The sequence below is a fragment of the Erpetoichthys calabaricus genome, chromosome 4, assembly GCF_900747795.2.
Source record: "Erpetoichthys calabaricus chromosome 4, fErpCal1.3, whole genome shotgun sequence".
NCBI classification, from domain to species: Eukaryota; Metazoa; Chordata; class Cladistia; order Polypteriformes; family Polypteridae; genus Erpetoichthys; species Erpetoichthys calabaricus.
The window spans coordinates 290257679-290269731 of NC_041397.2; positions in this window are offsets into that span (position 1 = coordinate 290257679).

Genomic DNA, 12053 nt, shown 5'->3' on the forward strand with positions numbered 1-12053 from the left:
GTCTGGAGACCAAAACTGCACCCAGTACTCCAGATGAGGCCTCACCAGTGTGTTATAAAGCTTAAGCAGAACCTCCTGTGACTTGTACTCCACACATCAGGGTGCTATATAACCTGATAATCTGTTAGCCTTCTTAATGGCTTCTTAACACTGTTGGGAAGTCGATAGCTTAGAGTCCACTATGACTCCTCAATCCTTCTCATAAAGTGTACTCTCGATTTTCCGACTACCTATTCTGTATTCAAACCTAACATTTTTACTTTCTATGTGTAATACTTTACATTTACTGACATTAAATTTCATCTGCCACAAATCTGCCTAAGCCAGTCTGCTGTCCAAGTCCCTCTGTGATGATATAACAGCTTCTTGGTTATCTGCCAATCCACCTATCTTGGTATCATCTGCAAACTTAACCAGCTTGTTACTTATATTCCTATCTAAATCATTTATATTTATTAAAAATAGCAACGGTCCTAGAACTGACTTCTGCTGGGCACCACTCTTAACATCGGCCAATTCTGATGAGGTTCCTCACACCATCACCCTCTGCTTCCTGTGTCTGAGCCAATTCTGCACCCATCTGCAAACATCACCCTGAACTGCCACTTCTTTTAGTTTGATGCCCAACCTCTCATGTGGCACCTTATCAAATGCTTTCTGAAAGTCCAGATAAATAATATCATGCGCTCCACTTTGATCATAACCTTTTGTTGCTGCCTCATAGAATTCCAGCATGTTGGTAAATTATGGCCCCCTTCTTCAGAGCCCATTCTGACTGCTCAGTAAATCTCCATGTAGAAATTCTGCTTGGCAAAGAGCCATTTCAATCTGTGAAGAGTTTTTGCACATGAAGCTTGTTCTTTGGGCTCTGAAAAGGTTCCTAATATGTGATCTAAACAGAAATGATGTCTGGTTGGCTACCTAGCAGTACACAACAAATCAAGAAAACCTGAACTTATCCTGAGTCATTGCATGCATCGAGAGTCCTTTTAAAATCAGGAGCCCACTGGTATTCCATAAATCTGTTATTATCTTATTCATATCTATTTATGGCGCTTTACATGGATCTAAATAAGTAAAAGTTCTTTCTGAAACCTTCATGTGGATGTTTCCCCTATGGCACCACTCTAAAGATCCACTTTGGCACCTTTATGTTTAAGAGTGTTGGTCCCCTGCTACCCCAAGTTAGAATGGAGGCTTAAAAAGTACAGAATATTGCAGATCAAGTAAGTCCTACCATTGGTAATTATAAAATGGGTCTTAACAAACCCAGCTGTGTCTTTGGTGTCATTGGCATACATACTCTAATTATTGTCCTTCTCATTTTTTTTACAAATCTCAGTTCTGCAGTTTTCATCTCACAACCGATAGCTGTGAGTGTGTTAGGTTAATTGGTGACTTTATACTCATCTCTTGTGTGTGTGGGTGTGTGTGTGTGTGTGTGTGTGTGTGTGTGTGTGTGTGTGTGTGAATGGACAGGTGCACCTAACAGTGTTTGTCCCTGCCTTCCCTTCAATGCTGTATGAATTGGCCCCATCACCTGAGACCATTAAACCTCAATGGTTTCAGAATGTTGCTCCCAATCGGCTGAGTTGGTATCTGCAGTAATAAAAATCTCCACATATGCTGTATATACTGAGCCATCTAGTGGACAAATTGTGCTACTACTAAAATCATACTTTTTATTTAATACTGAACGAATTGCATGAAGGCCACACAATACCCATTGGGGACAGTTAAGTAACGTCACCATTAATCTTGTGATTCTTCCCCTGTGCCTCCATTCATGATTAACACAGCTCTGAAGGCAGCATCAATCACCCACCATTACAGTAACCAGCCTCACGCTTTTCAGGGGATCATGTGTAGTACTGTACACCAGACAGTACAGGATTAGAGCTTTTTTGTTAATCTTTCTTTGACATTATTTTTATTTATTTTTTATTATTATTTGTTTGATTTAGAGCAACATGTGTCTTTCAAATTAAAATGAAATCTGTTTCATAGCCGCTAACCAAGTATAACAATTTTATGTTTTCCGCCTTCCACACCTTTTCCAGTGTCATTCCACTTGTACAATACTGAGGTCAGTCATCACGTAAACACTAAGTGTCACCATTGACCCCAAGAGCAAGGCCAGCATTAGGCTGCTTTGTCGATTGTTCTTGTAAGATTCACAGGGATTAGAGGCTGTTTTGTTTTATTTGTTTTATTTGATTTGCTTATTATCTTCTGATGTATGGAGGATGTTCTAATCAAAATCAATACATATGCAAAGTGTTGAAATTTCCTGCTAAAGTCAATTTGTGAAGATTATATTCTTGACGTTACACATCTAGCATTACATTTCAGTGGAATTCATTGCTTCTTTACATAGGGCTTACACGGATTTGACAGACAGACAAGACATTAATGAGAAAGTAGAAAACTGTACAACAGTTAAACACACACACACACTCAGGCATATACAGGGTGGGCAAAAGTAAGCTTTCCGTTGTGAGTACGCAAAACAGTTTAAGTTTGTATTATTATTTATTTATTAATTATTGTATTATTGTTTTGTATTATTTGTCTTCCTTTTATTATTATTGTTAAAATGTGCTTAAGTGTAGCAATCATAACCTTCATGTCTTTTTCTAGACGAACAACTGTAAACCTACTTTTGTCTCCCTGCCCGGGATTGGTTCCTGCCTTGTGCCCAGTGTTGGCTGGGATTGGCTCCAGCAGACCCCCGTGATCCTGTGTTCGGATTCAGCGGGTTGGAAAATGGATGGATGGATGGATATATATATATATATATATATATATATATATATATATATATATATATATATATATATATATATATATACACATAATTATTATTATTACATTAAATTATTATTATTACTTTATGATACATGATTCATTCTCTGCCTTTGTAGATCTGCAACTGCAAATATGCAAACCGTATCACAAACCTTCGCTTCCATATACAGTATACAGTATATATATATATATATATATACAGTAGAACCTCTGGTCACGAATGTTTCCAAACACGTACAAATCAGGTTACGATCAAAAAGTTCGCTAAACTTTTGCATCTGTTCTCTCCCTGTACATTGTTCTCGGTCGGACTTGCATGCATTTGCTGTGAACTCTTTGTGCTCTATTTCATGTGCTTGTGCATTAATTTTGCAATTAACCATGGCCTCTAAGCAAGTGAAGAGCGGTAGTGTTGGTGAGAAGAAAGGTTCAAAGAAAACTGAAATCCAATTAAAGAAAGAAATCATTGAAAAGTATGAACGTGGCGTTCATGTTACCGATCTTGCCGCCAAGTACAAGAAGTTGAAATCTACTAGAAATCTATTGATTTCTAAATCGAAATTTTCCTTCGTGGAGCCGGCCTCTCCCTCAAAACTGTAACCTCCTCTCCACCTTCCTCCTTACTTCCTTCAAACCAGAACTCGACTCATGCAAGGTTAGTTTTCTTGGTTGTTTATGGTTAGTTTTTGTATAAATTAAAGATTTTTCCCTGTGCTTAAAACTCATAAAAAAGTGTTTACAGCGAGTGGTTCGTAAGGGTCTAGCGCAAACTCTTGCAATGTTAATTTTCTCTGTTGTTCAAGGTTTTCTCAGTGTTATTCAATGTTTTTACATTGAGTTTACTATTACACTGTGCATTCTATGGTATAATTAACTATTTTAATGATTAAAAATCTTTACATACAGTTCATATGGAACGGATTAATTGTATTTACATACAATCTTATGGGGAAATTACGTTCAGGTCACGTAACGACCCGGTCATGACCAGAGGTACCACTGTACACACACACACACACACACACATATATATATACTGTATGCAGACCCCCGTGACCCTGTGTTCGGATTTAGCGGGTTGAAAAATGGATGGATGGATATATATATATATATATATATATATATATATATATATATATATATATATATATATATTATATATATATATATATATATAATTTCATAGCATTCGTAGTCTGAAACACGATCTGATTGTATGGGTGTTTACTACCAGCTAACGCATGTGGTTGGTCTGCAAGTCGGCAAACGTCTACCACACCCTCTCAGTCGCAGATCATAGAATGTTATATAGTTTTACTGTCAAATAATGCAAAGAGTACGCGACACGTGTTTCATCCTTATTTGGGCTCATCAGGCGTACTTATTTGACAGCTTGGAGATCGGACTAATTACATTCATAGCATTCGTAGTCTGAAACACGGTTTCAGATTCCAAAAAAGTGATTTGTTGCCTCAAAAACCTACAAGAATTTCACTGTTCCAGGAATATGGCTCTCCCCTTCTCCACCAGATGAGCTTCATCCGACTGCTCTCCCAATTCTGTCTTCCTTGGTTAAATGGAGCAGCTTCCTTTATACCGGACTCCGGTGTACTTCTAGCACTATCACATTACATCCATCTGGATCATGCTGAACCTCCCCATGAGATATAAGATCCACATCTTTCAAGTAAAACTGCCTCCAGGCTAGGTAAGAGACCATCCACCCCAGCCAGGATGCCAGCCAATGCATATTGCCTATTACAATATAAATTTATATATATATATATATATATATATATATATATATATATATATATATATATATAGGGGCTCGTTTCTTTAATGTCAGCTGCATAAAAGGAAAACCAAGCTGATTGTCCAATTCGCTGTTCAAATATCCAACAAAAATAAACACCCTTGGCTGTGCTATCCTTCTAAATACTTGGGCTGAAAACAAACTACATCAATCGGCTGGTTAGACTCTGGTATTGGGTCAGTTTTTCAGGAGCACCATCCGACGGGTAGCTCTTGTCAAAAATGGCTCCTTCTTCTGGGAAGCCTGAGATTTTATGTTGCGTGAACTGGAAGTGGAGATAACAACCTCCAGTCCTCATGCGTGACTAAATATATATATCCCCGAGAGGGGGTGCAGTGAGTGTGTATGCCTGATGAGCCCAAAATTAGGGCGAAACACGTGTCACGTACTCTTTGCATTATTTGACAGTAAACTATGCAACATTCTATGATCTTCTTCTTGCAACTGAAGAGGGCACTGTGGTGGATGTTTGCTGACTTGCAGACCAACCACATGCGTTACCTGGTAGGTAACCACCCATACAATCAGATTGTGATTCAGACAACGAATGTCATGAATGTGAAAAAGTTTACTTGAGGTTTTTGGAAATTTATTAAAAATTAAAAAAGTGAGAAATCCCATGTACGTAAGTATTCACAGCCTTTGCTCAATACTTTGTCGATGCAGCTTTGGCAGCAATTATAGCCTCAAGTCTTGTTGAATATCATGCCACAAGCTTGGCACGCCTATCCTTGGCCAGTTTCGCCCATTCCTCTTTGCAGCACCTCTTAAGCTCCACCAGGTTGGATGGGAAGCGTCGGTGCACAGCCATTTTAAGATCTCTCCAGAGATGTTCAATTGGATTCAAGTCTGGGCTCTGGCTGGGCCACTCAAGGACATTCACAGAATTGTCCTGAAGCCACTCCTTTGATATTTTGGCTGTGTGCTTAGGGTCGTTGTCCTGCTGAAAGATGAACCATTGCCCCAGTCTGAGGTCAAGAGCGCTCTGGAGCAGGTTTTCATCCAGGATGCCTCTGTACATTGCTGCAGTCATCTTTCCCTTTATCCTGACTAGTCTCCAAGTCCCTGCCGCTGAAAAACATCCCCACAGCATGATGCTGCCACCACCATGCTTCACTGTAGGGATGGTGCCAGGTTTCCTCCAAACGTGACGCCTGGCATTCACACCAAAGAGTTCAATTTTTGTCTCATCAGACCAGAGAATTTTCTTTCTCATGGTCTGAAAGTCCTTCAGGTGCCTTTTGGCAAACTCCAAGCGGGCTGCCATGTGCCTTTTACTAAGGAGTGGCTTCCGTCTGGCCACTCTACTATACAGGCCTGATTGGTGGATTGCCGCAGAGATGGTTGTCCTTCTGGAAGGTTCTCCTCTCTCCACAGAGGACCTCTGGAGCTCTGACAGAGTGACCATTGGGTTCTTGGTCACCTCCCTGACTAAGGCCCTTCTCCCCCGATCACTCAGTTTAGATGGCCGGCCAGCTCTAGGAAGAGTCCAGGTGGTTTCGAACTTCTTCCACTTACGGATGATGGAGGCCACTGTGCTCATTGGGACCTTCAAAGCAGTAGAAATGTTTCTGTAACCTTCCCCAGATTTGTGCCTCGGGACAATCCTGTCTCGGAGGTCTACAGACAATTCCTTTGACTTCATGCTTGGTTTGTGCTCTGACATGAACTGTCAACTGTGAGACCTTATATAGACAGGTGTGTGCCTTTCCAAATCATGTCCAGTCAACTGAATTTACCACAGGTGGACTCCTATTAAGCTGCAGAAACATCTCAAGGATGATCAGGGAAAACAGGATGACACCTGAGCTTAATTTTGAGCTTCATGGCAAAGGCTGTGAATACTTATGTACATGTGCTTTCTCAATTTTTTTATTTTTAATAAATTTGCAAAAACCTCAAGTAAACTTTTTTCATGTTGTCACTATGGGGTGTTGTGTGTAGAATTCTAAAGGAAAAAAATGAATTTAATCCATTTTGGAATAAGGTGGAAAAAGTGATGCGCTGTTAATACTTTATGGATGCACTATATATATACTGTATATATATATATATACAGTATATATATATATATATATATATATATATATATATATATATATATATATATATATATATGTGTGTGTGTGTGTGTGACAGAGACTGGTTGAAAATCCTAGTGAAGATTCTGGCCAGTTGATCCGCACAGTGTAGTGATGAATACAACAGTCAGTTTGCAATTTGCATACAATTTTACGTAACTGGTACATTAATTTGTTTAACAGGCGATTTTGCAATTGTAAAATGGGAAATTCATTGGAGTTTAAGGGGGTGTTAAAGGTTTTATTGGAGTAGAAAAAAAAATGTTTTGTTCCTTAAAGACTCATTCACACTTTTGCACTTACTCGTGTTTGTTTCCATAGCTGTGTAATACAGGTAAATCGCCTGCGCCCCTGCCAAATCTATTCTATTTATGCCTCTCATTCACATCCCCATGTTTGTGACAGCAGGCTGGAAATCTTGCCCAGCCTGGATGCCCCTGTATTGGAAGGACCAGAGGAGACACTGAGTTCTAGGCATTACCTTCCCGGGGACACTAGAGGGCAGCCGTCCTGGCTTGCTGTAGGGCCACCGGTTTGGAGCTTGGAAGGTCCACCGTGGTGGGTCCCATGGCCACCACCAGAGATCACCTGGAAAACTGCTGAGTCCTTGTATGCAGCACTACTGCCACACCTGGAAGTGCTGCTAGACGTATGTCAACAAGCACCTGCAGCACTTCCAGGTGCCTTATAAAAGGAGTCAGCAGCCACTACTCTAAGGCCAGAGTCGGGTGGATGTGGACAAAGCTTTCTGGAGGAGGAGTGGTGGCGAGAAGAGGGCGAAATAAAGAAGAGAACCTATCATTATCTACTGGAGAACTGTGCTGTATGGGTGGGAAGCAGGGAGAAGTGGTTCCCATGTGAAAAAATAAATGAGTGTTGCACCTGCACTTGTGTCCGTGCCTGTCTGTGTCTGGTAGGGTGGCTGGAATACACTTTGCAAGTCAAATGTTTATACACACCCAAACCTTTAAATTAACTTAAAAATGCAGCCAAGACATCACTGGTGTGTCTAATGGACATTACTGCTTGAAATGACTGATTTTGAAGTTATTATTCACAAATAACTGGAAACCCCATTTTTCTGCAGCCACTCCTTTAGTGTCCTAATGGTCAACTCCCTTAGCTTATCCATCTGTTTACATGAGAATTGGTTATTAGAGAAACCTTTGTAATTGCATCAGCATCACAGAAGTCTGTTATTCTGTTCATTTGGGATTCAAGGTACTGGCATTCCTAAAGTTCAGTTCTGGGTTCAAAAATGAGCCAAAGGAAACAGCTTTCTCAAGAAAAATGTCAGTATATTGTTTGGTTTGTTTGTCTCTTTGTTATATATATAAAATAAAGAGGTATATAGGAATTGGTTTCTGCAGTTGTTGCCTTTACCACTAGTACAACATAAACATTTCATATGAATTAACGAAAAAAAAAAAAAATCCTCTACTAGGACAAGTTTGATAAAACCTCTTTGAGTCAGAAACCATGCAAGAGAAAATGTGTTCATTGTGTCTTTAATTATCTCAGCAAAAGCCGAAGCGGGAGCATTCCTCACAGCAGTCTGCTACAGAATGATTAGAATGGTCAAAATAATAAGAGCAGAGGTCCATTTTATAAATAACTGAATTTGCCTACATATTCATCTAACATTTACTCTGATTGGTTAAAAAGACATGTTCTATAGTTGTCATACTTCAAAATAAAAGTCTCATTTCTGCTATATTCTTGGTCCTCAACAATACTTTTCAATACTTCTTGAGTCCCTGTGTGCATGGCATCTGTCAATTCTTACTGGGTACATGATAGTCAGCCAACTTCTTGAACCATTGCCCAGAACCTTCTTGTTGTTTGTAGTTCACTTGACCTTTATCCGGTTTCCTGATATGCTTAGATTATATGTGTTAACTCTTTATACTATTTTGTGACAGATGGCCAGGAGCATTACCCGGCTGGAACGATGGCTGTGTGAAAGGACAGAGAGAGAGACTATATTGGATTCAGTGTGTTCCCTAAGACCCTAGAGGGCAGCCCCCCTGGGTTGCTATAGCACCATGGATCCCCGCAGGGCATGTTGGGAGTTGTAGTTTTAGGAGCAGCCCTTTTGGTCTCCATGGGTGCTTCCAGGGGGTGCTGCAGGTGCAGCTGAGTCATTGGAGGAACCTCTTCTGTCACACCAAAAAGTGCAGCTAGAAGAAGGTCGAGGAACACCTGCAGCACTTCGAGGTGCGCTATAAAAGGAGCCGCCCCTCCACCAATCAGGGAGCCTTGTGAGGAGAAGTGGAGACAAAGAAGAGAGAAAGAAAGAGAAAGAAAGGACGGTGTTTATTTCTGTTTGGTGCTTTGTACTGTACGGTGTAGTGGGGAGCAAAAGAAAAACGCTTCCCCATTGCAAAATAAAAAACGTGCTGTGTTGAACTTGTGTCTTAGCCTGTCTGTTTGGGGTTGAGGGAGCGGTATGCCCCCTGCTGCACCACAACTTCTATGATAAATGCTATATTTTAATGTGGAAAGCATACCAAAACACTTCATGCTAAATGACTATGTGACCTCTGCGTCTAATTTTTTCTTCCACATTAGTACCTTTCCTAAGTGAACACCATCACCATCCTCTTTCCAATGATTACAATATGATTACTGGCTTGTGATGTATGGTGGTGCAGCCCCAGTGAATGAGGCCTGAGTTCACAAAGGTTATTTGTGAAATTCTGAAGGTTCTCTAAAATATTGAAGACTGGATCTTTAAATTACAATGATTAGAATTAATGTTAAACTTGACAATAAAAGCTGTCCACCTCTGTCATGCGTTTTCAATGAAGGCTCCATTGTCTTTGTGGCTATACAATGCCTACGCTGTTCATGGTCGGGTATATTATAATTTGCACACAGTTCAATGAGAGGCATACTTACATGTCTCCCAGCAGCTAATGAAAGCAGCTCAGGACGGAGACAGTGGACACAAATACAAGCTGTGAGTACAAGGCCAAACACTAAACAAAACGCCAGATGAGGTATTTAAGAAGCCCACGTCAGGTACACACATGAACTAATATGTGAGTAGCTTTATGACCTGAAGATGAAAACAGCCCCCAAATCGCATGGTCTGAGTGCTGAGGATGCTGAAAGAAGAGGCGGAAAACAGGCCGTGCAGAATGGCTGAGATCTTTCATCATGCTGTTTGTCCTTTAAAGGCAGAGTGTGTGTTATATGTCGTGAAGACAAGGAGGCAGCGTGTCCGTATTATTCTGTGCGTTGTTTTGTTTTGCTTTTTTTTTTTGAATTAACACTGCAATGTATCAAAGGGACAATCCTCTGTTTCAGGGGTCTCCAACTGCAGTCCTGGAGTGCTACTGTGGTTTTCATTCTAACCCTTTTCTTAATTAGTGACCAAATTTTGCAGCAAATTAACTCTTTGTTTTAATTTTAATTGATGCACAACTTAAGACTCAGGACCCTTAATTATTCCTTTTTTCCTTAATTAGCAACCAAACAATATTAAGACACAAAATGAACCAACACATATAGTCATATGAAAAAGTTTGGGAACCCCTCTTCATTCTTTGGATTTTTGTTTCTCATTGGCTGAGCTTTCAAAGTAGCAACTTCCTTTTAATATGTGACATGCCTTATGGAAACAGTAGGATTTCAGCAGTGACACTAAGTTTATTGGATTAACAGAAAATATGCAATATGCATCAAAATTAGACAGATGCATAAATTTGGGGACCCCAACAGAGATATTCCATCAATACTTAGTTGAGCTTCCTTTTGCAAATCTAACAGCCTCTAGACGCTGTCCTCCTATAGCCTTTGATGAGTGTCTGGATTCTGGATGGAGGTATTTCTGACCATTCTTCCATACAAAATCTCTCCAGTTCAGTTCAATTTGATGGCTGCCGAGCATGGACAGCCTGCTTCAAATCATCCCATAGATTTTCTATGATATTCAAGTCAGGGGACTGTGACGGCCATTCCAGAACGTTGTGCTTCTCTCTCTGCATGAATGCCTTTGTAGATTTCGAAGTGTGTTTTGGGTCATTGTCTTGTTGGAATGTCCAACCCCTGAGTAACTTCAACTTTGTGACTGACGCTTGAACATTATCTTGAAGAATTTGTCGATATTGGGTTGAATTCATCTGACCCTCGACTTTAACAAGGGCCCCAGTCCCTGAACTAGCCACACAGCCCCACAGCATGATGGGACCTCCACCAAATTTGACAGTAGGTAGAAGATATTTTTCTTGGAATGCGGTGTTTTTTTCTGCCATGCAAAGCACTTTTGTTCTGACCAAATAACTCAATTTTTGTCTCATCAGTCCAAAGCACTTTGTTCCAAAATGAAACTGGCTTGTCTAAATAAGCATTTGCATACAACAAGCGACTCTGTTTGTGGCGTGAGTGCAGAAAGGGCATCTTTCTCATCACCCTGCCATATAGATGTTCTTTGTGCAAATTGTGCTGAATTGTAGAATGATGTACAGATACACCATCTGCAGCAAGATGTTCTTGCAGGTCTTTGGAGGTGATCTGTGGGTTGTCTGTAACCATTCTCACAATCCTGCTCATATGCCGCTCCTGTATTTTTCTTGGCCTGCCAGACCTGCTGGGTTTAACAGCAACTGTGCCTGTGGCCTTCCATTTCCTGATTCCATTCCTTACAGTTGAAACTGACAGTTTAAACCTCTGAGATGGCTTTTTGTAGCCTTCCCCTAAACCATGAGACTGAACAATCTTTGTTTTCAGATCTTTTGAGAGTTGCTTTGAGGATACCATGCTGTCCCTCTTCAGAGGAGAGTCAAAGGGAAGCACAACTTGTAATCGACCACCTTAAATACCTTTATATCTCATGATTGGACACACCTGTCTATGAAGTTCAAGGCTTAACAAGCTAATCCAACCAATTTGGTGTTACAAGTAATCAGCATTGAGCAGTGACAGGCATTCAAATCATCACAATGACAAGGGGGCCACATTTGGGCACAGCCAGTTTTTCACGTTTGATTTTTTAATTTCATACAACTAAATACTGCTTCACTAAAAATCTTTGTTCGGAAAACACCTCAGTACTCAGATGTTCCTAGGAAATGAAAGACATACCACTGTTATCTTTTTTGTTGAAAGGAGAGTCAATTATTATGTAGGCTGAGAGGGGTTCCCAAACTTTTTCATATGACTGTAAACAACAACTTGCATCCATCACACAATATCTGAAAATATAGAAAGGTGAAGCCCTCCTCAGTAATGTTGATCTGCTCGGGTCCACAAAACATTTTGACAGCGCTTTCAAAAAAGAAAATCAACAGTTTTGGAAATGTCTGCCATGGCAGAATGAGCGCCATGGAATTAAATAATGGGTT